Source organism: Meles meles, chromosome 14, assembly GCF_922984935.1.
Source record: "Meles meles chromosome 14, mMelMel3.1 paternal haplotype, whole genome shotgun sequence".
In the NCBI taxonomy this organism is placed as follows: Eukaryota; Metazoa; Chordata; class Mammalia; order Carnivora; family Mustelidae; genus Meles; species Meles meles.
In genome coordinates, this window is record NC_060079.1 from 30,191,689 (window position 1) to 30,219,578 (window position 27,890).

The 27,890-nt window shown below is 37.8% G+C and overlaps 1 protein-coding gene across 2 annotated transcripts in view; it reads left to right on the forward strand.

Annotated features, from left to right (window-relative positions):
• The window catches only part of ENOX1 (ecto-NOX disulfide-thiol exchanger 1), a 581,569-nt gene that overhangs the window by 269,399 nt on the left and 284,280 nt on the right, over positions 1 to 27,890 (forward strand). For both annotated transcript variants that reach the window (XM_046028124.1, XM_046028126.1), the window contains exon 4: positions 19,469 to 19,615. The gene's annotated coding sequence lies outside the window, so the exon portion shown is untranslated. The remainder of the gene's footprint in view (positions 1 to 19,468; positions 19,616 to 27,890) is intronic.

Here is a 27,890-nt window from a genome sequence, read left to right on the forward strand (position 1 = left end):
CCTATGGAGCACCTTCTCATCACTAGACACCTGGAGCAGAAAATAAGTAAGTCCCAGCGTATGCCCTCCAGGGGTTTACAGTCTCCTGTGGAAGGTGGGAGCAGAGTGTGGGTAATCAGCGCATGGGGCCAGAGAGCGCTGCGCCCTGGGAGTAAAGAAGACAGGAATCAAATTCAACCTGGACATCCAGCAATAGCATTTAGATTTGTCCCATGAGGAGGAATGAGCCATGTGCGGAAGGCGTGGTGGACATGTTAGCAGAGAGCGCAGAGCACATGAAGGCACAAGGATAGGGAGCAAGAGGACATCTTAAGGAACTCGAAGCCATTCCACAGAGCTCACATCAAGGGCTGGGAAGCCATCTTCTTCCAGTACTTCACATTACAACTGTAAATCTTGGCTGAAGCTTCAAGTCTTTGTCTGGAACACATTGTAGCAGTTGACACATGGCCTCAAGCCAGACAGCCTAGGATCACATCTTGGGACTCTTGAGGCAAGAAACTCTAGCCTTTCTGTGCATAAATGTCTCATTTATAACATGAGGATTATAATATTATCTAATACATAAGGTGGTGAGAATCGAATCATCAGTAGTGTCTAGCATGTAGTAAATACTATATAAGTATCTGTTAAATAAATTTTTAAAAAATGTGAGACTAGGAGGACCAGGGCTGTGGCTTATTCATAAAAGATATCCAAATAGTGAATAAAAAAATCCCAAGAGCGTCCCTAATGAAAAGCTAAACCTCCAAAGTTTAGAGATAGAAGAAAGACTTAGATTAGTGGTTCTCTGACTCTCCTGTGAATAAGAAACATCTAGAGAGCTTATTGAAATACAGATTCTCGGCCCTACCTCCCAAGAATCTAATTGATAGCCCTTGGCCAGAATTCAGGAATATGCATTTCTTGAAATTACCCATAATGAGTTTCATACAGCCTGTCCCGGAATCTTTTTGAGATATTTCTTGAGTCATTGCCCTTCTAGAGCACAAGACCCCCAGGGACTAAGAAGACCCTGTGTTCTGGTTCCAGCTCTCCCACTCCTGGTTGTTTGACTTTGGACAAGTGATTTAATTCTCTGAGCATCTATTTCTTTGTCTGGGAATAATATCATTGGACTTCTGTGAAGGTGAAATAAGATGTGTGTCTGAAAGACACCACTGTTAAGTCATCTTGTTACTGGAACTAGGGGGGCCTCAACCCACAGCTGGGCAGACAGGAAATCTCCATCCTGATGTCAAGGTTATTTTATGATTGGGGACGTGGGGTGTGGTTGAAGCTGAATCTCTGGCTACTTTCCTCCACAGAAACCATTTGTCTCTTCTGTGGCATCTTGATCGATTATCCAGTTAATAGTCTGGTGCTCAGACATATAGGTGAGGGGGAGTTACTACTTGATGAAATAAATAGTCCCAGTTATTAGACAGCTGTGGTTGTAAGAAGGTTCAACAGATTAAGCCAAAATGGGCCTGCTGATAGATTTTGCTATATCGTTTTAGACAACTGGGTTGTGGAAGGGTTAATTAGAACAGGCTGTTTGGATTGAGTGGGGCCAGAACCCAGAACTTGGGTGGGGAGAGCTCAAGGAGGGTTGACTAGTGAAGGGAGCCAGCTAAGCTTCATGCCATCTTCCTATCCAGCTGTTTCAGTGAGTACTGACTCTCAACCACTGTCTTTGGCTGTAGCTACAAGTTCACATGCCAAAATGAAAAGAAAAGAGGATGGGGAAAACAAAAGGACAGGATACATTTTATCATTTATTAAGATAAAAATAAATTTGGTGCTAGATACAAATATTTTCCTAAAATATAGTTGCTTCTGGTTTGGGAATTTAGCAGCTACCCATTGGGGACTTACTATTATGAAACAAAATATTTAGTACTAAAAACAAACTCTCAGTTGGAAATTAGGGTATGTAAAACTGATTTGAATCACCCTTTTTTCTACTTTAATTTTAAATGAATCCAACAAGAGAAAGAGCTGAAACCTAAAATTGCCTCTCTGTCTTCAGAGGTGATTATGACTTAACCCACAAAGATAAAAGCTAATTATTACTGCTCCCCCCACTGCCTATTATGAAATACATGCACATATGAATGTATGTATCAACGTGTCTGAATATAAACAAGCATTGCATTAATACATGAATTTCATAATTTAAGATTTTGATGTTTTCTATGAAAACATTTCATTGTTTATATAATGAAATAATGGCAAATTGTTGTGCTGAGATCTTTATTTTTTCTTTGAAAACTCGTTTTCCAAACTGTGATCGATAGCCAAGGAAGAACGTTTACTTGAAGTTAAAGGAGTATTGGTGTTGCCTCTCCTTTTTTATTTCTTGACATTCAAAGTGCTCATTTGTTTTGTGTTATTTTTCCTCATTATGCTGAGTTTCAGAAAGGAAGTGTAAATCACAGATGGTGACATGGCCATAATGCTTGACCTGTCACTTAAAAAGCTCTCCAGAATTCTCCGGTGGAGTGGGTGGAGAGTGGCTTGTGTTTAGTTGTAGACGGTTCACTGCGTTGCAAGGAGAGGTTCATGTTAAGAATACTGGAGTAACACTTGAATTGTTTATTGCTACTTCAGGGTGTATCATTAGAGTCATCCTACCCAGTATTGATTAAAGTGATAAATTGTCAGGGGAGAGGGATTGAGGGCGGAGGATGAATCTCAGAAAGATAGGGGTAGTCCTAACCTGTGCCCACCTCTCCCATCGTATTTCTTGCCACTTCTCTCCTTGTCTCTGTACACCAGCCCCTCCTTCTATGAGGGTTTGTTTGTTTGTTTGTTTGTTAATATTTTATTTATTTATTTGACAGAGAGAGATCACAAGTAGATAGAGAGGCAGGCAGAGAGAGAGAGAGAGGGAAGCAGGCTCTCTGCAGAGCAGAGAGCCCGATGCGGGACTCGATCCCAGGACCCTGAGATCATGACCTGAGCCGAAGGTAGCGGCTTAACCCACTAAGCCACCCAGGCGCCCCTGTTTGTTTGTTTTTAATGTTTTACCTTTTTCCCCCTGTGCCATTTAATTGTGCTGTTCCTTCTGGTTCCTAACACTGTTCATTTTTTTTTCTGACCCCGTACCACTTATTCATAAAGCCTCAGGACAAACACTGTTTCTTTCAGAAATCCTTTATGACCTTTCTCTCTACTCCCCATTTAGAAGGCTGTTCTTTCTTTATCCTAGCACTTAGCACAAAGTGAATCTTCCCAGCTATACTATAAACTCCATGAGGGCAGGGAATCCCTCGTGTTTGTCATTATTTCTCTGGCAACCAGCACAGCACTTGACACATCTTAGATACACTTGACTAACACTTGTTGGAAAAATGGATAGATGGATGGATGGTTAGATGGATGCATGGATGGGTGGACGGATGGAAGGAAAACTATATGCTCATAAAGAAGGACAGATGCTGGCCTCGTGAAGCAGGATCTTACCAATAGCAATTTGAGCCAGGGAAATTGTACTTCTTAGTTTCTCAATAATAAATACAGGTTGATTGAATGATTTATTTGACTGTCAGGAAGAAAGGCAAGCAATAGGCAGCAAGTAAAATGTGAACATGAAAACATGAAAGCTTGGTAATATCTAAGTTATTTTCTTGGCCAAAAATGGGGGAAAACACATTGGTTTTGGAAGCTCTTTAAAAATGTATTTTAACATTTAATTTTTTGTAAATGATTTTCTTTATTATATGGTATGTTAGACATCTCTAGAATGGTGCTGGCAAGTCTTATATGTTCATTGGCAAAGTGTTTCAAAATATTTTGGTAAACTTTGGAGCTGTGTGCCATTCAGCAGCTCACATGACATTTCCATGTCAGTATGTTGCTTTTTTATTGCATTTTGTTCACTCATCGCTTGCGTGCTTCTTGCCAGCTTTTGTTCTCAGGATGAAATAGGTTTGAATTTTGGGATAAAAATGTGCAAAATGGTACAAGAACCTCATAGTGTTGTGTAATTAGAAGTGTATAGTACAGTCAGAAGGAAAGAAAATTAGAAGTAGCTTCCTGGGCTCTAAGTAAATAACACCTCATGTATATTATGTATATATACATGAATACATAAACAAAGAGACACACATGCTATGAAGCTTTACACTAGGTTACTGGCATGATCACCTGTGGAAAGAGAATTTCAGGTGATATCCTCTTGGATCTCTTAGAAAGAACCTGGAAGATTATTAAAGTCTGAAGCAACAGCTGCTGTTGACAGTTTTTCCCCTACAAGGAGGTGAAATGATGCAGACCAATGGGCTAACATTTCCCAAAGTGCTCTAAAAGAACAAACAAGAATCAGTGAAGTAGCAAATCATTTTATGCTTTATTTTGGGAATTTTGGAATTTCTTTGGCAAACTATATATCCCCCCCACCCCAGCGCCGCCCCAGGAGAACCCCTTGCCTAATTTGGAAATTATAACAGAAAGCTCTTGCTCACCATGGAGTATGATTCAGAAATAGTGTGTTGTTTTGTTTTGGGCTTTTCCTTTTAAATGCTCCCAAAAAAATTCAGGTCAGTCTGATATGTTTACATTGAAGTAAGCTGACATCTGGATTTCAATACTAATGGAGCAAAGAGTGAATATAAACATAACCGCACAAGCTCTGTCATGTGTACAATGATAATAAACTAAGCTCTTCTGAATGAAGCTGCTATCTGAAGACATGTTAGCTTACCTCCACAAAGAATGCTCCTAAAGCAAATCTCAATCAAAAGTATAACTTTTACGTGTAAAGAAGCTTGTCACATCTAAGTCACATTGAGAGGTCTTCATGAAAGTGAAAACACATTGAGCAATGTGCTTTGAAAAACCCACAAAGAGTGAATAGAGACCCTGAAGCTTCCTCTGTGAGTCAATGCCTCTGCTAATATCCATATTCTCCCCCAAAATATAGCCTACTGAGCCGAGGCTCCACGGGGCTCCTTAAGGAGCTAAATATGGAGAAGAGTAGTTCATCACACCGAAACTTCAGAGGAATTCAGGAAAAAAAAAAAAAAAAATCTGTCCTTAAACTTGTATGGCATTAGTTTAAAAGAAAAATCACAGCACGGACATTACTGAATTTCCTTCTGTGTTTCCAGAATCCCTATAGTAACGGAAGTTGTAGCCTCAGCTCTCACGGTGGCACTTAGCGCTTTCTGTACACCGGGCCTTGTTTCAGCAAGTTGCATGGAGTAACCCATCTAATTCTCACAACAGCTCTATTAGTTAGGCCCTGTTACAGCGCCTCGTTTACAGATGAGTGATCTAAGCACAGAGTTTTAAATAACTGGCTCAACTTCATTCAGCCAAGAAGTGAGTCATGAGCGGTAGAGGCAGCGTTTTCATTTAGACCCTGACAACAGTGCCGTTCTGCCTCTCCCCGGTAGGTGAGTCTGATTTCGTAGCCCAGCAGCAGGATCCAAAGTGCAGGGAATGGCTGTCAGAGCTGTAGGCACTGGTCCCAGTGGGATCTAGATTATGCTGAATAACAACAATGATAACTCCTGTCTTAGAGTGTTTTCGACTTTGCAAGGCACTTTCACCTGAACTTGTTCCTTCGCTCTTTACAATGAAATTATAAGGGAGTTCTTCGTTTAAGAAACTTGTTAAATACCTATTCTATGTCAGACACTCTTCTAGATTATGGAATACAGTAGTAAATGAGACAACGTCCTTCTTTTCATGGCACTTTACTTAAAAGATTGTATAGTAATTATAATGGTAACAACCACTGCTACACGTGAATGCATCAGAAACAACAGTGTAGGCTGGCCGGGCAGCTAAATCTTTGCCTTTCCTGTTTCTGGAAGGCTTGTGAAAGCTCACGTGGCATGATCTGGAGTCCCTTTAAGCTCTGATTTCATTCACAGCAAGGCAATCTTAAAACATTTAGACATTATTTACTTTTTAATTGTTATTCTATTACAAAAACATTATGGAGACTGTCCTCTTCTAGTTATATCCACATATAGGTACAGATAAATTCTTTCCATAATGACTTCCAACAGAAATCTGAAGTCTGTTACAACTTGGAAATTTTCTGGGACCTAATTTTTGCTAAAAAGGAGTTTTTAGATAGAGGACTGTCCAACTCTGAGATCTTACATCCGGAAACTTAGCCAGGGCTGGAAGATTCTCAGTAAGGAAGGGGGATAAAAGCCCATATATATTTTTTTTCTTTAGGAAAAGCAAGCCAGCATTCATTTTTACAGCTCCTATAAGATGAGAAGTATTCAAAGTCTGCTGTTGAATTTCAGATGTTTGCCCGTATCGAATGACATTGGAAAAACTCTTCATTTGAAATGTTTAAACATGGAGCCAAGGAAATTTGAAGATGAATGAGAATACCATCCACAGACTCTACAATCGTTCTTATTTTGACATTTGTCTCTTTTTAAAATTTCCCACTTCACTTTACTTTTTTTCACATCTCTATCACAGAGAGCAGTTGTTATATCCAGAAAATTCAAATTCATGCCATATCAGGTACATCCCTAATTTCAGGTGACATAAATTCTGTGGTGTCATAGTATGCCTGAAGTCATTTGAGTTCTATCATGTTTGATGGTGGAGGTATTGTGTCCTAGAAACGAAAGTGGGGATATAGCTCACAGATCCTCATTCTGATGGGCAGTTTGTCACCTGGCTCACTGGAAATCACAGAGGGAATAAATGACAGGCACAGGATATCCCAGGACGGGTCCAATTTTAGCAGTCTTCTATTGTTGTGTTAGTGAGCTATTAAGACCGATGTGACCCTTTCTGTAATATGTGTTAGGTACCATCGTGGAGAGTCATCAAGGGCTGGGATTTACCTACTTCCTATTTTCTCACAAATATTCTAACCACAGTTTTTAATATCTTTAACACCTAATAACCTGAAGTAGGCGATTTTGTCATGTGTTCTAAATTGTTTCTGTGATACTATCTGCCACAGAGTAGAATTTGTAGCAGTTATTTCTATTTCAGGTTTGAAAATGTTGTGTTTTAATTTCTGAAATCCAAAAGCTTATTTAAATGCTGAGGGCTGCACCATGAAGCATAGTCTAGTTGGAGGATTTCCAAATAAATATTTCACATTTACTTTCATCAATAAAATACATATATATATGCTTTTAAAAATTGAAAAATACAGTGGGCTTATAATGAAAAACTGTAGTTCTGGATTCCACCTCCAGAGTTATTGCCCAGAGAAAAGCTTGTAATTCTTCTGTTTCTGTGTTTATACTCTTGTTAGTGCCTTTCAAGTTCTAAATAGACTGGTAATATTGGCTAAATCAAGTGTGAGTGAGTGTGTCTGTGTTTATAACCACCAATTCCTGATTTATGAAATTTAGATATTATCTGTTATAATACTGTGTGGTTTATAAGAAATATATATCAATCATCTGATTGGCCAAATATATATTTCTCACGTGTGTTTGGTCTTTGTCCATGGTTCCTGGCTCATAGCTCCCAAAACTCTTGAAATTTCCTGAGTGATAAAAGAATAGGAGTGTCTTTGGTTACAATATTTGATCTTTTCCCAAGTTTCTGAAATCTGCTTCATATCCATAAAGGCGAAATGGGTGTCTTATTATTCTGAATAAACCCCTTTCTACCTCAGCTGGGTTTATGTTAATGTGGTGAAGTTTTGGAAGCACCTGGGAACCAACTATAAATAGAAAATCGGAACTTTCGTTTTCAACCCCTGATTTTCTGGGAGGAGATGAGAGACTGGAGGTTGAATCTATTGGCAATGATTGATGATTTAATCACTCATGTCTATGTGACGAAGCCTCCATAAAAACCCAAAGGACAGAGTTCCAGGAGCTTCCTTATCAGTGAATACATGGATATTGGGGAGAAGGGTGCACTCGGAGAGCATGGACGTTCTATACTCTTTTCCCCGTATTTGGTCCTCTCATCTCTTCGATTTGGCTGTTCCTGAATTATATCATTTTATAATAAACTGATAATCTAGTAAGATGTTTCCTGAATTCTGTGAGAAGTTCTAGCAAACTAATCAAACCCAAGAAGGAGGCCTTAGGAACCTCTGATTTATATCCAGTTGGTCAGAAATGCAGATAACAATCTGGACTTGTGACAGGCATCTGAAACCCAAGGAAGTGGTCGTGGGATCTGAAGTGTGTGGATCTGAAGCATAAGTAAAGACCCAACCTTGCAACTATCATCTGAAGTGAGTCAGGGGGAAGGCAGTCCTATAGGATGAAACCATTAACCTGTAGAAGCTGATGCCATCTCCAAGTAGATAGTATCAGAATTGAGTTCAATTATTAGACACCCTGCTGGTATCTTCAGATACCTTTGGTGATGTGGGGGGAATCACCCTCCCCCACTTTGGTAATTGAGTCTTAGGACACAAAAAGATCTTTGACTCACTACCACATAGATAAGGATCTAGCTTATTTGTGCCACTAGCTCCCTATTCTCAATATACTCCCTTTTTTAGTTCTCTTATTACCTATACACCTTACAATAATATACTTATTTCTTTAAAAAAAAAAAAGATTTTATTTATTTGAAAGAGAGAGTGCACAAGCAGAGGGGAGGAGTAGAGGGAGAGTGAGAAGCAGACTCCCCGCTGAGCAGGGAGCCTGATGCAGGACTCCATCCCAGGACACCAGAATTGTGACCTGAACCAAAGGCAGATGCTTAAACGACTGAGCCACCCAGGCATCCCTAAAATAATAAACTTATTTCTGTATTTCTCTCTTAACTTTAGATAATATCTAATGATTTCTTACATAGTAAGATGAAAATATTGCCCTTTCCATAACTTCTTTTCTTTTTAATATCTTCTAGTTTCTCTCATTTGTACTGTTAATTCTACATTTATATTCTATTTTTAGCCATATTAAGGCTTCAGTGTTTTGTCTGTAGATTGATTCTAAAGCTTTAAAATCAATAAAAAATTATTATGAGAGACACCTGGGTGGCTCAGTCGTTAAGTGTCTACCTTTGGCTCAGGTCATGATCCCAGGGTCCTGGGATCCAGCCCCACATCAGGCTCCCTGCTCAGTGGGAAGCCTGCTTCTCCCTCTCATATTCCCCCTGCTTGTATTCCCTCTCTTGCTCACTCTGTGTGTCAAATAAATAAATAAAATCTTTTAAAAAATTACTATGAATATGCATCACTCATCTGCTGATCCAAGTAATATACTATGAATACATTGTCTAATATTATATAGCTTTTTGTTTTCCTACAGTTTCTAATTGCTTTTGTTTTTCATTGTATAATCTGCCTGTATGTTATCATTAAGAACCAGTATAAGTTTCTTATGTTTTTTAAGTTGCTTAAGAAGTTAAAATGTAAAATATTTTGGTATTTCTGTACCAAATATCTGTAAGTTTATTTATTTATTTCCTAAGAGGATCAGTATTATCTCACTGACTTTTGGAGTGACAATGGTTTTGGATATTGACTTTTATTATTTACTTCTCTATGGTAGCCTGTGTCTTCTTGGATATAGTTGTTATGGCTATTACTGATGATGTTTCTAATAAATTACTCTTGTTTAGCCCATTTCTTAAAATTGTTTATGTGTAGTTATAAATTCAACCTAGACTGTATTTCACAAAAGGGAGCATAAATTCAACTATTAATAATTGAGCAGACTTCCAATGAATCCAAATATAAATATGTGGTCTGATTCAATAGATTTTTTTTTATTATTTAAAAATAAAAACAACCTTTTCATTTTGAAATAATTTTACTTTACCAAAGAATTAGAAAGATAATAAAGGTAGTTTGTGTATACTCTTCATTCAGACCCCCTAATGGTACCTGTGCCATGGTTACCTAACCTCAGTACATTTATCAAAACCATACTTTATTTTTTTAAGATTCATTTATTTGAGAAAAATAGCATGAGCAGGGGGAGGGCCAGAGTGTGTGGGACCAAGCAGACTCCCCATGGGTGGGAAGCCCAACCCAGGGCTTGCTCCTAGGACCCCGAGATCATGACCTGAGCTTAAATCAGGAGTTGGATGCTTAACTGATGTTTCCCCCTTCCTATGACTCTAGTCCCTTTGGTCTATGGGGGCTGGTGACCTCTTTTGCTGTTAGGAAGATTAAATTACTACAGAGAATGGGGAGAAAACTCTGTGCCCATGTTAGACCACTGCAGGCATACAGACTCCCATACAGAAGTCTGTCTCCCATTTGAAATGCATGCTGAGCAGGCAAGTTGGTTGTGAATTTAGTAATACCCTCTTGATGATGCAAAAAAAAGGGGGGAAAAAGAAAAAAGTATTAAGTTTCATAAGATGTTCGTACTCAAATATATTTTCTCAGTTTCAGATCCTCAGCTATTTTATTAAGTGGAAAATACTGAGCTAAAACAGTTCAAGAAAAATAATGTTGCATTTCCTTATGTCTCAGGAAACACTTTTTATGGTAATGTCAGATTGTCTCTGAACAAACTAACTTTTTTAGACATTGATAAATCTTGTTTTCTTTGCGTGATATTTTATACAAGAACACTTCAGGTGTATTATTAGATGTGACTGATTTTAACAAATCCTATTAGATTTGTATCAACTAGTTACATGTTTAAAAAAAAGAGGGGGACAGGGGAGCCCCTGGGTGGCTCAGTCAGTTAGGCATCTGCCTTCAGCTCAGGTCATGATCTCGGGGTCCTGAGATCGAGTCCCAAGTTTGGCTCCCACTCAGTGGAAAGTCTTCTTGTCCCTCTGCCTCTTCCCCTTCCCCCTGCTCATGCTCTCTCTCTCTCTCAAATAAATAAAATTTTAAAAATTAAAAAAAAAATCTCCCCTATACTCCTTACTTTATTTGGACTTCACTGGTTTTTCATTTCTGTCTTTTTTCTGTTCCAGGATACCATCTAAGATACCACAGGGATCATGTCCCCATAGTTTTCTCCAATCTGTGACAATTCCATAGTTTTTCCCTGTCTTTCATGACCCTGAAAGTTTTGAAGAGTATTAGTCAGATATCTTATAGAATTTTCCTCACTTTTTCTTATTCTTTTTTAAAAGATTTTATTTATTTATTTGACAGATCAAAAGTAGGCAGAGAGGCAGGCAGAGAGGTGGGGGGGGGGGAAGCAGGCTCCCCGCTGAGCAGAGAGCCTGATGCAGGGCTAGATCCCAAGACCCTGAGATCATGACCTGAGCTGAAGGCAGAGGCTTTAACTCACTGAGCCACCCAGGCGCCCCTTCCTCACTTTTTATTACCTGATGTTTTACCATGATTAAACAAGAGTTTGGGGATTCTAGGGAACCACAGAGGTGAAGTACCCTTCTTGTTATATCAAAGGCACATGATATCAACAAGACTTTTACTGATGGTATGAATCTTGATCACCTGAATGAGGTAATGTCTGCCCATTTCCTTCACAGTTACTATTTTCTTTTTCAATATTACATTCATTTAGAACAAGTTACTAAATCTAGCATACAGTCAAGTGGAGAGAAATTAAGTTGCATCTCCTGGGTAGAAGAGCATCAAAATATTTTGGACATATGTTAAAACTACTAAGGTAATTTTTAATATTTTAGAGGGGCTACTTTAGAGGCTATTTAACTATCATGCTCTTCTTTAAGTTTTTGCCCACTAATTTTAGTATTCATCATTAAATATTTTCTGTAGCATTTACTACTGGTTGTTCTAATTATTTTCTGTTTCCCTCGTTCCTTTTACATTTTTTTTTTTTTGGTGATTTTTTTTTTTTTTTTGGTTTATTTTCAGCGTAACAGTGTTCATTGTTTTTGCACCACACCCAGTGCTCCATGCAGTACGTGCCCTCCCTATTACCCACCACCTGGTTCCTCAACCTCCCACCCCCCTGCCCCTTCAAAACCCTCTGGTTGTTTTTCAGAGTCCATAGTTTCTCATGGTTCATCTCCCCTTCCAGTTTCCCTCAACTCCCTCTCCTCTCCATCTCCCCATATCCACCTTTTACATTTTTTATTTGAAATTCTGTAAGAAGACTTCTCTCTTTTCTCATATTTATTTGTTTATTCAATCATTTTTATGTCATTATGGACTCATGGCTATTTATTTTAGTTTTGGGTTACATAGTCTAAAGTTATCATTATTTATTTTGTTTCTCCTATTGGCCATTGGGAACTCTTTCAGGTTGGCTCCTTTGCCTTTAGACATGCTGAATAATAATTTTTATTAGTATCATTATTTTCAACACTTCCATGCTTCATGGCATTATAAGATGCTCCAAACTTATCCACAATAGATGTTTAGGGTAAACCACAGAGTAGACAAATCAATAATCTCATAACATTTATTTAATGTTAAAAAATTATGTTTGATGGTATGGAGAACAATGAAGTTGAAGAAGTAATTTCTGCCTTCAAGGATTCTACCTATTTTTAGAGATAAAATAAACTAATGAAAGATAACCAAAAAATAAAGCAGCACAATATTAAATCAGTAAGGGCTACAGAAGCTTACATAAAAGGAAAAATAAGATTTAGTTAAATACGTCAAGAAGAAAGCCAGGAGAGATGCATATAGTTTGGTCAAGTGAAATAGAAAGGAAAAGACGCAAGTTCAGGAATTGTTATTTTATGGTGTAAGAAGCAGTAAGAGACAAAGTCATCTTAGATGAAATAGAAAATTTCTTGTTTAGTAAGATAAAATCTACTAACTTTGATATAAGAAGAAATAGAAAGCAGACATAGCTCTATATTTGTTAAATAAATTGAATTTATAATTAAAAGCCTTACCACAAAGAAAAATTCAGATCCAGCTGGTTTCACTAATGAATTCCTTCAAATTTTTAAAGAAGAAGTAATACAAATCTGAAACAAATAGAATTAGAGACAACACTTCCCAAATCATTTTCTGAGACCTGCATAACTTGAATACTAAGTCCTGAGAAGGAACACTCTAAAAGAAAATTGCACATTGATACCCCTAATGACCATAGACACAAAAATATTTGACCCACAATTAGGAATAGAATGCAGTGATATATTTAAAGAATGATATATCATGACCAAATTGAATTTATTCCAATTATGCAAGTATGCATTAACATTAAAAAATCAGTCCACATACAGGATAAAAATCATATGATTATGTCAGTAGACCCAGAAACAGCATTTGGCAGAATTTAGCACCAAGTCATCATAAAAACTCTCAGCAAAACTACAAATAAAAGGAATCATCCTTAACCTGATAAAGAAAGTCTATGAAAAATCTGCAACTAACAATGTTGAAACAAAGAATGCTTTCCTCCTAAATCAGGAAGAATGCATGGGTGTCTATTCTCACTAATTCTGTTTAACACTGTACTGGAGATCCTAGCCAATGCAATAGAGTTAACCAGTTAAAGAAATTTTTAAAGCTTACAGATTAGAAAGGAAGAAGTGATTAAATCGTCTCTATTTGCAAATGACATGATTGTGTATCTAGAAAACCCTAAGGGCCCTAAAAAGACCTATTTGAACTTAGCAAAAATGTATTGAATTTAGCACGGTTTCAGGATACAAGGTCAATGCAAAATATCAGTTCTATTTCTATACACTAAGAAACAATTAGGAAGTAGAATTTAAAGCAAAACCAATTACATTAGTATCAAAATCCTAAAGTAGTAATATATTTAAATAAATAAGTACATGACCTATACACTGAAAATTGTAAAACATTTCTGATAAAAATTAAAGAAGATGTAAATAAGTGGAGAGATACATAGTATGTTCTAGAATGGAAGACTCAGCATTGTTAAAATGTTGGTTTTTCCCAAAATAATGGAGAGATGTAATGTAGTCCCAAAAGGTTTTATTGTTGTTCTATCAAAAAGGCTTATTGGTAAAAATTGACAAGTTAAAATTTGTATGGAAGTACAAGGACTTAAAAGAATTAAAACATTTTTTCCTCTTTTTTTTTTTTTTCCTACTGAGTCAAACTTAAAAAAAAAAAAAAAAAAGAATGTCAGTACTGGGGAACTCTTACTCCCTGATTACAAGAGTTACATAAAATCATCAATAGTTAAGAAAATATGGTATTAGATAAGGATAGAAAAGTCGATCAGTGGAACAGAATTGGTATCAGGAAAGAAGCAATTATGTAGTTAGTTGATTTTCAACAAAAGCGCCAAAGCAATTTCGTGGGATAAAGGAAAGGCTTATCAACAAATAGTATTGGAGCAATTTATTAACTGTATTGAAACAAAATGAAACTTAATGCTTACCTCACACGGAAATTAATTCAGGATATATCATAGTTTTTTACATGAAAACAAAAACTGTAAAGCTTCTAGAAAAAAAAAATGTAGGAGTATTTTTTAAAAAGATGACAACAGTACCTTAAGGTACCAAAAGCACTAACACTCTTGGAAAAACCTGATAAAGGGGACTTTACCAAAATAAAAAACTCCTGCTCATGAACAGACATTGTTAATAGAGAAGGCACAGACTGGAAAAATAATTTGTAATACATATATATGATAAAGAAATTGAATTCAGAATATATAAAGAAACTTTTACAACGTAATTTAAAAAGACAAAGAACATCCTTCCCCTAAAGGGCAAATGACTTGAACAAAACCTTCACAGAAGAAAATACAATATACAAAACATGTTTGAAGTTGTAATAAAGACAGTATTAGTCATAAGGGAAATGGAAATTTAAGTACTACTTCATGCCCACTAGAATAACTAAAAATAAAAACACTGATGACACCAAATGCTTATGAGGACGTGGGGAGGCAGAGACTCCTGCAGTGCTGGTGAGGGGTAAAATAGTACAGTCACGTTTGGGAAACTGGTGATTCCTTTGAAACCCAAACATGTACCTGCCCTATGCCCGAGCAACCTCATGCCCAGTTATTTACATGAGAAAATGAGAAGATATAGCCACAAAAAAAAAACCTTGAATAAGAAGTTCTTAATAGCTTTGTGTATAATGGCCCAGATTGGATCAGCCTGAAATGTCCGTCAATACGAGCCTGGTGTTTTCATGCAATGGAATACTACACATTTACACAACGGAGTAATTCTCATGGATTAACTAATAGATTTAAAAACAAGAATAAATCATCATTATTATGTTGAGCAAAGGAAGCCAGACAAAAAAAGAATATATACCACATGATTCTATATATATGTAGTTCACATATAGACAGAACTCTCTATAGTGACCCAAATCAGAACTCCCCTTTTGGGAGGATTTGCCTGGAAAAGAGTGGGGTGATGGAAATGCTCTTTATCTTAACTAGTATGCAGGTTACTTGGGAGTGTATCTTTGACAAAGCTCACCAAACCGTATACTGAAGATCTGTGCCTTTTACCATATGTAAATTATATCCCAGTTGGAAAAAAATAAAGACCTCGTCTTTGAAATTTGGAACTGTTCTTTGGGGAAGGATTTATCAAAGCTTGGGTTTGCAGTATTCATAAGCATAGGAAGAAATGTCACATTTCTCCAACTCTGCACCTCCAAGCAGAGTTCATTATTGCTTTCCACTTCCCAGGCATGCAGACACGTGCCAGATCCCCTCTTGAATTCTACATTTTGTCAGTGTTCTTACAGGCCAAGGCTCAAACTATTCTTACATTTTTTGACCACTTCTCTTATTTTATTATGAATTCTACCAAATTGATGGAATTTCTTTTGTTCCCTGCCTCTTTCTCCTGTCTAGTCCTTCCTCAGTATTTTCACTGCTTTCTCTCAAATTCACTCTCTTTGCAGCAGTCCTGCCCTTTCCCCCCCCCTCATTTTGACCACTGATGCCACATTCATTTTTAGGGACACACACTACATCAAACTCCACATCAAAACCCTGCCGGAAGCTCTGAGCCACACTACAGAATTTCAAGTTTGGAACTCTGGAGTTCAAACTCTGGTCTTCTTCTCCAACTCTGTAAAATCACCATTCCAGTCGCCAAATAGGTCATAATTTGAGGAACTTAGAACTCATCCTTGAGACAATAGGGCACCATTGTAGGTTCTTCGGTAGTGAATATACATAATTAGGGTTGCATTTTATTTCATTTATGTAGTCATTCATTCATTTTTCTTCCAAATATTTGACACTACCCTAGACCAGTCAGAGAGGATGACTGATCTCTGAACTGTTTTCAGGATGAGCTACAAGAAAGAAAACCAGCTAGAAGCTTAGGGGAGTACATAAAGTATAATGTCATGAGTTGGATGAATGGGAAGAAGCATTGGTAGGATTTCCCAACTCAGTGGAAGGGATGAAAAAGGGTGAGAAGGGAACGATGCTACCAGAAGCTTTGCGGGCTCATTCATTCTCCTAATGCAGACCTCTCTGGGCCATAAAGCAGCGGGGGATGTGGGAGAATTCAAGCCACTGTGCTTCTAGCTCTTCTGTTTAGAGCAATATTGTATGTGTCTGGCAAAGGACAACGTAGCATGGCTCAGTAAGCCCTTGAAAAGAGACTACAGAAGGACATTTTAAATCTATAAATGATGGGATTCCTGCTAAGCTTCTTTTGAGTTAAAAAGTCCAGAGTAGGGGGGAGTAAGAATATTCATTAATGGAAGAAGACAACATTTCTAAATGAATGATGCAAAATCAAGTAAAGTCTTTGTTTTCATTGCTTCTCAAGAATCAAAGTCACAATCATTCTGTGGCTCTGTGCTTATAACAATATAGGACATCTTTCCATTATACTTCCCAGAATAAAAGGGTGTATAGTTTCTCTGCACAATGACAGACATGTTTTCTTGAACAATACCCTATAAAGGTCACATTGGAGATTTGAGTCACAAGCCCTGTGATTTAAATTTGAAGCTAAGTTTAAAAGTGGTATGTCTAGAGCTTGCCAAGTTCCTTTAAAAGCCATGGTGTCATTTTGGATTACAGTTGAGTAAAACAGGATTCGGCAAGATACTGTATCTTTCTTAGTAGCAATACATAGAGTTTCTTCTTTGTATCATTCCCTGGCTGTGTTGTTATGGTAGATATCTACTTTCACACCATATCCTGGGAAATAATGTCTAATTTCATGGACCTATTTTTTTTTTCCTAACGTAGCTCATTTTCCAGCTTAAAGGGGATTTCTGTAAAAGCCTAGTCATTTGTGCGTATTTAGTTATGGTGGATCTTGAATGCTACCTTTCCACTGCTGCCTTCTTGATTGCCTTCAGCCCCTACAGAGAGGATTCCAACTCACTAAAGCTTTGGAACACTTTTTGCCTTGCTGACATCATGGTCCGCTACACAGCAGGAATATTACTTCTCCCTAATATTTGCTGGGTTCTTACTATGTTCCACTCATTGTGCCAAACACTTTCTCTAGGTGATCTGACTTCATGATCACAAAAACCTGCATGGGAAATATATCATTTCTGCATTTGGCAGATGAGAAAGCTGAGGGTAAATAAAGAGTTAAATACCTTGCCCCAGGTCAGATGGCTGGTAAGTGCTGAAACAGGAGCACCCTTAGGCAGTCTGGTCCAGACCCCATTCTTCCTTGCTTTCTTTCTTTTTCTTTCTTTCTTTCTTTCTTTTTTTTTTTTTTTTAAGATTTTATTTATTTATTTGGCAGAGAGAGAGAGATCACAAGGAGGCAGAGAGAGAGGGGGAAGCAGGCTCCCTGCCCTGCAGAGAGCACGATGCGGGGCTCGATCCCAGGACTCTGGGATCAGGACCTGAGCCAAAGGGAGAGGCTTAACCCACTGAGCCACCCAGGTGCCCCCAGATCGCATTATTTCAAACACTTATTAGCACTCCCTTCTTAAAATTTTTGACATCCTACTCAAGATAAGTTAACAGGTACGAGAGGAGGACTACCTTGCTTATTTCCATATTCCTGGAGTTTGCTGACTTACTGATTGACTCATAAAGAAATGAGCAGTCAACAGTGGCCGAGTGAATTTGAAAACTGCCATCTGGATTTTATGCGAAGCAGGGTGTACAAGCATATCTCCTAAAATTTTGCTTTTGAGGGATATGAAGAAAACAGAATGCTAGTATACAAGGTGTTAAGAAGAGTTTCTGTTTATTTTTATCCCTGTCACTTAGGTTAGATCCTATGGTCCAAATACTTCGTTTTCCCAGTTCTTTGTCAAGCTCTTCCTCTTTCTCTTAAGCAAAGATAAACTAGCTCTGTTTGGCTCTGTTCTTTTTTCTTTTTCCCCCATGTAATAATCCCAGGCTCCAGTCCTACAGAACTCTGAAAGGACTATCAATCGTTTCCCCCTGTCTCTTTATTCATGACTTAAGCTTTTGTTGCCAAAAATAAAATAAGTTGTTTTTTTTTTTTATAGTTATGTGTGACCTTCCTGCTCCATCATTCTCCAGCTTTTTGGAGGAGCTTCCCAAATGTGGTGTGGATATGAACTAAAAGTCCCAATACTCAGAAGTCAGTGGCATTAAAAGCTGGAACTTCAAGGGAGGTTTTGACGTGGTTAATTGGTGGGCAGTGACCCTGAAACGCGCTGTGAGAGGGGGTGCTGGGACCTCCGGTGGAGGGTGGGCTGAGGGCTGCTCTGTGTTGGCACCAGAGCAACCAGAGACACGTCGCTGTTTAACTAAGAAGAATGGAAATCTAGATGGTGCCCTGCCGAGCCTTGCCCGGTCACCTTCAGAAGGACGTGGCCACGAGGAGATACAGTAATAGCACTCAGAGATGCCATGGAAGCTGCGGCTTCCAGCCTCAACTGTAGCAGGCACACACTCCCCTTTTGCTGTCCCGGGGAAGGAACAGGAGGTGAGGCAGAGACCCCAGAGGAAGAGGACGGCATCCCCCAGATGGTGCACAGCACACAAACGGACATGGCGGTCTTAACAGGGGGGCTGCGGAGTTGCCAGCGGGTTTTCTCTCTTTACCTGAAGAACAAAATGGGAGACAAACTGCCCTGTTGAGAACAGAGAATCAGTATTTCTGTGACTGAATTAAGACAGGATTATACATAAAACTAAAGCAAATTAGGAAAGAAAATGTCTGAATTTGATGATATTTGAATTAATTTAATAAATTGCAGCCTTGTCTATTGTCTTGTCAATTCTGCTTGTGAAATGTTTCTCTAAACCACATAGGCCACGGAGTGAAAGAGGGAAAAAGCCAGCCCTGAAGCCTTGGGGCTTAGACAGACCCAGGTTCTAAGCCTGACCTCAGGAGTCTGTACTTCAGTTTTCTCATCTGTGAAATGGAGCCAGTACTCTCCACTGGCAGGCCCGTGGTTCAGATGAAGAGCCCAGATATAAGCAGCCCCTCGCAGAGCCCCTTGCTATGCTGGTGGGCACTCCATAAATACCAGAGTTGCTGCCTCTGTGTTCATCCCCCAGGCACGGTTCTTCAATACTCCTCATCTTTAAAGGTTTTTAGATACAGGACTGAGAGAGTACCGTCTGACCCTGCCATTTGTGACTAAGATGGGGGGGGGGTATAAAATAACAGAAATGAATACATTATATTAATAATAACAGTAGGTTTTAATACAGACCATGATGGCTGAGACTGGCAGTCACTGGATTACTTGGATACTTCCTAATAGCGTGCTTTTCTTTCCTTCCAGAAGCACCTGGCATGTCAGAGCCACACTGTTATCTTCCATGGGACTCCCTCTGTGAACAGCTTCCATTTAAAAGACTTTTGTGAATATATTGTTTCAACCAGGTCCCCAGAGAACGTATTTGTCTTCTGATCTGCTGGAAATCTTAAGGTTTGTGTTCATATTTTTTATTTTTCTTAGTGAAGATATTATTAATTTTGAGGGATATTTTAAAATGGATCATAATCTTGCTCTATTCTATAAGAACTCTTATTCTATAAGAACTCTCAAATAGAGTCTATAAGAACTCTTATTCTATAAGAACTCTGAAATAGATTATGCACAGATTATAATCCCTTGATTCCCTTGGGAGATAGATACAAATGAAAAGAAATTTGATATTCTACTTCTCATACTTATTATCATACGCTCTGTTGGGTATTGTAAGGATATTAGAAATAAAATGTCCCCCACAATGGCTTAAAAAAATTATCTTTTCATTCATAAATTCTAACTGAATAGATTCAATAAATTTATATTGAGTATCTAAATAATATCAATTAGAGACTTTGTAGATAAATTATATCTTGAAGGATTAAAAAACCAAAACTGCATTGGTCAGTATCAACTATTATGATGATGATGATGATGATGATGACGACGACGATGACAGCTTTTCAATTAGAAAGCCTCAGTGGCCTGAATGTTTTCAATTGGGTCTACCAAGGGGAACTCACCCTGTGATTTATAATGTTAGAACAGGGTTGTTGTTATTGCTTTTATATATGTATATATTAACAGCTTAAAAATTTGCTAACAATAGTGTTGCTTACTCAATAAAAAAGCTTGCTAGCAAAGCAAGCATCTTATTTTGGAAGTACATGTTTTGCTGTTGAGATCATACCAAGGAAAATACTTTTATTTTGAAAGTACTTTCCGACAAAGACCTACCCAAAGGCTGGATTCAACCCATGCATCTTTCATGGGGGGAAAATAAGGGGAGGGGGTAAAGCTTGGTCCCACTGAGTGGACAAATACTCAATGAAGAGCAAGTAAGAAGCAACATCGTACTTTCCCTAGAATGACATGTCTTTTTCCAAAGGTGTTTATTTCATTTGGTTGGACTTTTATTCTGTCCACAGTGACCAATGTTTTTTCCTCTAATGGCCCTTTTCTGTGGGTTTTCTTCTTATTTCTTTTATTTCTGCTGATAAATCAAAGTAGATTTTACTGCAGTGCTGGCCCAGATTCCAGGTCTCCCACTGCACCCTTCCTCACTGGGTGGCCTGAGTGGCTCACTCTGAAGGGTGAGGCACACAGGACGTACTGGGAGAGAGGGAGGGCAGATGGGAAGTTGTGTCTCCACCTTTACCTCTCCAGTCTGTCCATTTGGTAGTAAATTGTGGGGTGTAGAAACCTAATAAGCGTATCCATGGAAACAGAAGTGCTAGAAAGGACTTCAGTAGTTACCTAAACATTCTTTACTCGTCTATAAGGAAGAACCCACTTGAACTGTCTGAAACCAATGAGAATCTATTTGTCTTCCAACCTTCATACCTAGGTATCCTCTTTCCTTTTGAAACCTAATAGAGTCTCCTTTCTTAGAAACCCTGTTGTCAAGAAAACCAAAGCAATCCCTGACCACCTAGCATGACAACGCATCCTTCTCCCAGGGAGAGAGAGAATTTACTCATCAGAGACCCCCTGTCTCATCAAAGACTCAGTTCTCAAATCATCCTTTTCCTCTTCAGGAGAAAGGAACCCATTTTGTGAACTTTTTCTATGAAATTGTAAATCCAAAAATTTACTTATCCTCACAGTTTTCTTCTGAGACTCTGAAGATCTCTATGATCCATTTAAGATTAGGAATCCAGACTGATTGAAGGAGCATTAAAAATCATCTATTAATGTTTCTCGGTGGGGCCAGTATTGACATTTTGATGGGGGCAGTTCTTTATGATGCAAGATTGTCCCGGGAGTTTTAGAATGGTCAGTGGTCCTGGTTTCCAGGAACCAAAGTGTAGTTAGCTCCCTCAGCCTCCAGTCATTGCAATAGGTAACCAGGTTCTGACCTCCTTCCCATCTGGCTGCAGAGGACCAGGACTGCCCAGACAACAAACTCCTCACTTAGAACTGAAGATGCTAACATTGGCAGAGTTGAGCAAAGGCTGGGGCTGAGCCTAAACCCCAGTTTTTAACACTGGGTACCATTCTCTGCCCACTCCATCATACTTCTATTCTGGGCTTAGTTACATTTATTTCTCAGCTCTCCAGAAACAGTAATGTGCATATATAAACTAGAATTTCTGATTTAGTGTTTAAACAACATCAGTGTTTTTTTTGATGCGGGAACATGGCTATGGGAAAGACAATACCAGAACTCAGTGCAGGAAAATAGCAAAGAGACGACAGCTCCGAAGATTTAGAGGAAAGACAGGACCTAGACCCCAGAGGAAATAATGAGGTTGATGTTGCAGAGGTGTTAGTTCAAAAAAGTAAAAAAGCTGACATCTGAGGGGAGACTGAAAAAGGTTAAATAATTAGCAAAGGAGTATTTCTTCCCTTGCTTTTCACTGCGTACCCTAGTTTCAACTTCCTACTCCATGTCACGGGCTTCCCCAGAAATTCCAGGATCAGTTTCGGGGGAGATTAAAGGGCTGTTGACTGCAGCTGAAACTCTCCCTCCCTGCAGTCCAGTATCCCTTGCCTCACCCGCCCTCTGTCAGCATTTCTCCTCTCTCCTGCACTTGCTTATTGATGACTGCTACTCCATGCTTCAAGCAGAGAACGGGGAAATGACTTGATGCCTTTTATTTTTCTGGATCCTTCCAAGGTCCCAAGGAAAGTTGTAAATTGAAAGAATGTAGAAACAATTGAGCTTCAGGAAATTTCTCCCCCAGAAGGTCTGTTAAGGCTCTGATTTCTCAGGGCTCCTGGGTAGCTCTGTCGGTTAAGCATCAGACTCCTGATTTCAGCTCAGGTCAAGATCTCAGGATTCGTGAAATCAAGCTCCTCTTTGGGCACTGCACTTAGCAGGGAGTCTACTTGAGATTCTCTCTCTCCCCCTCCTTCTGCTCCCCCTTCTCTCTCACGTGCATATGTGCTCTCTCTAAAATAGGAAATCTTTTTTAAAAAAGCACACCCTAGAAATATATTGTAATATGTAGTATGTAGAGCTCTCTCCCTTTCTCTCTGAAATGTTTTTTTTAAAATGGCTCTGCTTTCTTGAGACATTTACTATAAGTACCTTTTCATAGAAAATAAAATCTCATTCACTATGTTTTTTTTAAATTAACGTAAGAAATCATATAATTCCCTAGTACAGAAGTTACTTATGAAGAAAATGAGATGGGTTCATGACTTACAGATACAATTCTAAGTAGGAGTATCTGGGTTGTTGTAATAGATTATACTTAATATCTGCCTTACCTTCTTACAAAATACACATGTTAAGTACAGAGTTTATGAAAATAGACTGAAATAGAGGACTCTATTTAGTTTTCTATCTAGTTTTCTAGTAAACTGAGGAATCCTACATGAGAAGATTTATCCTATCCAAAAATGCATACATGTATGAAGAGAGAAAGAATAGCATCAAAGGCTTCCCTTATCTTATGTTATTTAATTATTGAAAGCTTTATGACTGAGTTCCTCAGCCAGATTCTTTAAACATGGTGATTTTCCTGTTCTGTCTTCTTTTGTGCACAAGACACCAAGTTATATTTGACTTCTCAGAGTTTCTCATTTCCTGAAATGCACTACTAGCTCTATAAACATGGAAGAATAAATATTAGCTTTATGAGGCCATGTTCCTCTACTAGCTGAAAAATAGCATATAATAAAAAATACAAGGATGTAATATTGAAAATTATAGGTCAATATGCCCTCTTATTGTGGGTATATATCTAATCCTCATGCATGGAGACTACTTTTTCAGAAAAATGTGTACCGAGTAATACCACTTGTGTCTGTGATATATTTTCACCCCTCGTATTTAACAATATATCTCATGACTCTTGCCTCACTAGTGAAACATTTCCGGCTTATTTGCCATTATGATGTATAAAAACAAAAACAAAAACAAAAAAAAACTCTCTGGCTCTTTGGTATTAATTCTAAGAATTGCAAATGATCCAAAGTTAATAAAATGTTTTCAAGTTTCCTTCCTGCTAGAGTACTTCAGACCCAGTGAGCTCCTTGGAATTACATTAGGAAAATGCTTTATGGTAATTTTGAAAGAACAGGAAGAATTCATGAGGGGTTAAAAAAAAAAAAAAGTTAAGTGTGGTCTTGAAAAGCTAATCAATACTTTAAATGTTTAAATTGTTATTCCCAAATCCAGACTCTAATGATACATTTTTAGCAGCAGTGAAAATGCAGTATCCATTCCTTAAACCTCACATTCATACCCCATAAGGAAGAAAAGAGTGACTTACATGGATAGTAGATGATTGAAACACTCTTTTAAACCTAGAGGATTCAATATAATTATGTTCAGATAATTCAGTTCCATCTGGAAATTACCATTCATTTTCCAAGAGTGCCACTGACTTACCATATCAAGGACAGTCTTTTCTTCTACATTAACTCTCCATTGTTCCTCTTGCTAAAGATGGAAAATAATCAGCCTTGTATATTCTAGGCTCAAAAGTAAGAAAATTGGACTTACAAGAATAGTTTGTTCTAATTGCCTAAATTTCTACCGCATCTTTCTTTTAAACCACAAAATTTTTTAAAATATATTTTTTATTATGAAGTAGTTTAAACCTACGGAAAATTTAAAAAGCCTATATATCCACCCCCATATTTTAATGTATTTATATTATCATATTTGCTTTGGATTTCTTTTTTTTTAAAGCTAAAAAAAAATCAACATCCTTCCTATTCATCCATTCCCCAGGCGAAATATTAACACTAATAAAATTGTTGTCTATTATTCCATTTATAATGTGTTATATATACTGGTTATGGAGGTATAGATGTTGACATATAGATATATATCCTAACTAATATAAGTCTGTCCCTGTGTATATTAGAATATTATTTTTAAATGGGGGAGATCATACTGAATTTGTACCTTTGCAACTTGTTTTTCCTTAACACTTTTTAAAATTATGTTAATATATGGACATCTGGCTCATTCTTAGTAGCTAATTATTGTTTAGTCTCCCAAATAAAGCCTATCTACTGTCTCATAACAGAGCATTTACCAGGGTTCTTTTTTTTTTTTTTTTTAATCTTTTATCGTTCACAGAGGACATAGGGTTTCGTACTTGGTGTGGCTGTATCCTGCCTGCCACTGGAATAGGCCCTTGGGAAATACTTGTTCTTTAAATTCTGTAAATAAACCTTTTCTTCTTTCTTGTCAGCAAACTCTTCTACTTCTTGCTCTGTTGTTACTGGTAGATGTGCCTTCCTCTTTCCCTCCTGATTTTTCCGACGGGCATTTTCTAATGTGGCTTTGCCCATTCCATCTCACTCAAGGATAAGTGTGTCCAGACTGTGAGAAAAGACAGAAGAAATAGACGAAAGACAGAGAGAGAATGCAAGAAGGAAGAAGGTATTCCTTTCCAGCCCTCAGATTCTGACCTTCAGTTGGCATCCACAAGAGAGAGTTTTTCAAGTAAATTTGCACGGGGTTTTATACTCCACCATCCCAGGGGGCCCCTGATCCTAGAAGCCATTTCTTTTCCAATGGAGCAAGCAAACATTTCCTTTCATCTCTTGGTTTCATAACAACATTAGAAAAATGCATATGATTTTTTTTTAAAGGTAGATATAATGTTAAAAATTTCCAGATCTAAGGTTAGATGTTTGTTTAGTGTATGGTGCTTTCAAAAAAAGGGGGTACTATTAAAAATCCTCAAAAGAATACATATTTGTACTTTTTTAGTAGATTTTAGGGCTGTCTTGTGAGTGTTTTGCCTAGTGTGTGCTAAATAAATCTTCGTCGAATGGTTGAATGAATAAACAGGGTAATAAATTGTTGTAGAGGTTACAGTAATAAATATTTGTAGAGGTTATGTGGTCATTTGACTTGGAGGTATTTTAGCCTTCCTAGTAATCATCTTTCATCTACCAGAACACTTAGCTTCAACATTTCGACCTCCTGTGATTGAAAACTGAGGTATAAGCAGAAATGAAAGATCAGAGTTAACTGAGAGCATTAATTTTTGAGAGTTATTAGATTTAAGTCTCAGTTTCAGGGTTCCCAGATCTTTCCAGGCTGCCAAACTTGTGTCTACTTCCTTAAAATTGTAACAGCTCTGTGTATTAGAGTTTGGGCCCCTCTCATATTTGGTTCTGTTTTGTTATTCTAAGGGATTAAAGCTTTTTTTTTGGTAAATCATATTTCTGTATATGACAGTGGGCTGACCCAGTTGACCCCACTAACAAAATGCAACTTAGAAAAATTCAGGAGTAAAGCAATTATTTCTAGAATTGCAGAACCTTTCCTGGGTTCAGTTCTCACTCTTTTTAATTATTTAGTTCCTTCAAGATGCTGGAAATTATTATACTGTAAATTTTCTTACCACTTGCCAAATGTAATTTTCTATACAAAAAGATTAATAAGTATTGAGATTTCCTTTGTTCTCCCTTGCAAGCAATGCTGTGGTCTTTTCTGAAAGTCAAGTCCATAGGGTTTTTTCCCCCCTTAACCTTTATTTTTCTCTGTATTTGATGGCGTTCTACTAAGTTGAGATTTGGGCCACGTTTAGTTTTCAGCAGACTTTTGTACCTGAGTGTAAGTGTTCAGAAAATAGAGCTTCTGTCAGAAATGCCTACACACATTACCTATAGCGGCTCTGCTGGGCCTCCCCAAAATACTCAGGCTTTGCTATATGTCTGGAATGAGCAGGGAAATGCTTTCAATCTTCAATCTGTTTTTAAGATTGTTCTGGTAGTACAAATATTCCCAGTGTGAGATCATTAGGGCCATCTTCTAACATTAAATTATGAGTTGTATCAGTACCCATGATCATGATAGATCTGCAGATGACCCCAGGTTCTCATTTGGCATATTTGTTAGTAACTGTGGTGTAATTCCAGCAAATCGTACACCCTTCATTTTGGCAGATCTTGCTTTAGAAAATAAGATATCTGCTCTATCCATCTATCTGCCTCCACAGTGTTGCACTGGGACTCAGCTCCAGTTGTCACCAAATTGGTAGCCTTTTTGCCTTCCTCTTTGGGCTGATCTTCCTAGGAGCTGGAGTGGGACAGCAGGGTTCTAATCCCAGCCCCATGGAGCCACAGAAGAAAATGAGGAAATGTACCCAGTAGTAATAGGCCTGCTGTCATCCCTTTATATTTTGTTTCCTTTTATTTTATATCAGAGTCCATAGAATTTTTTTTTAAAAGAAAAGAAATAACCAGGCCATCCCTGGCTTGGGAGAAAGACAGTTGGTCGTAGGTTGGATTATAAGTTTTCCAAATGTTATTTGAGAAAGTATGTTAACATTTGAAATGGAACGGAAAAGAGTAAAAAATCAGTCTGGTTTTTGATTCAGATTTGATCAGCAAGTTCATTTTGAGCAAATTGAAACCTAAATTTGGATTCTTCAAAATAGAAACAACTATGCAAAATGTAAAGATAAGTGAATGCATTATTCCTGAATGTGTTGAAGACAAAATTAGCTTAACAAGTCTAGGCAGAAAACAGAACTAATAAGTGTTAGGAACCTAGCAAATTCGTAAATTTCAAGTGTGCTCTTACTACTTGAGATATAGATATAAATAATTAAGGAAGGACAAAGAATTTTGAGGATGATTGTAAAAGAGACAAAATTAACATGAGGAAACCTGCCTGGTCTGGGTGAATCAGAGACAGCACACTTGTTGGAATTATGTGATGTTTAATCTCAGTGTAGTTATAACCTCTCAAGAAGATACAGTAGTAAATACAGTAGTAAAAATCTCAAGAACAACATAAACCCTCTCTATCCTGCTTCATGAATCCCTAACTTCTTCCTAATAATTTTATTCTAAGATGATCCACACTTAGAGGAATTACAGAAGTTTAGCCTTTTGCCATTCTGAAAATGTGGATTAATTTTTTTAAGATTTTTATTTATTTGAGAGAGAGAGAGCACAAGTGGGGGCTGGCAGAGGTAGAGGGAGAAGCAGGCTCCCTGCTGACTGGGGATCCCACTGGGGGGTTCCATCCAAGCCCCCAAGCAGATACTGACATGACCCAAAGGCAGATGCTTAACCAAATGAGCCACCCAGGTGCCCCAGCAATGTGTATTAATCTAGAAAACAGTAGATTAGCCTAAAGTCAGTGGTAAACTTTGAGTATAGATCTCCTTAATATACTTGTCTGACAAATTTTTGCTATTTAAATTAAAAGGCTGTTTTAAAATTACAGGTGTATCAGTGATGGAACCCAGAAAGATGATTTCCAAGTGACTGTTTTCATTTACATGTAACATTTCATTTCCCCTCA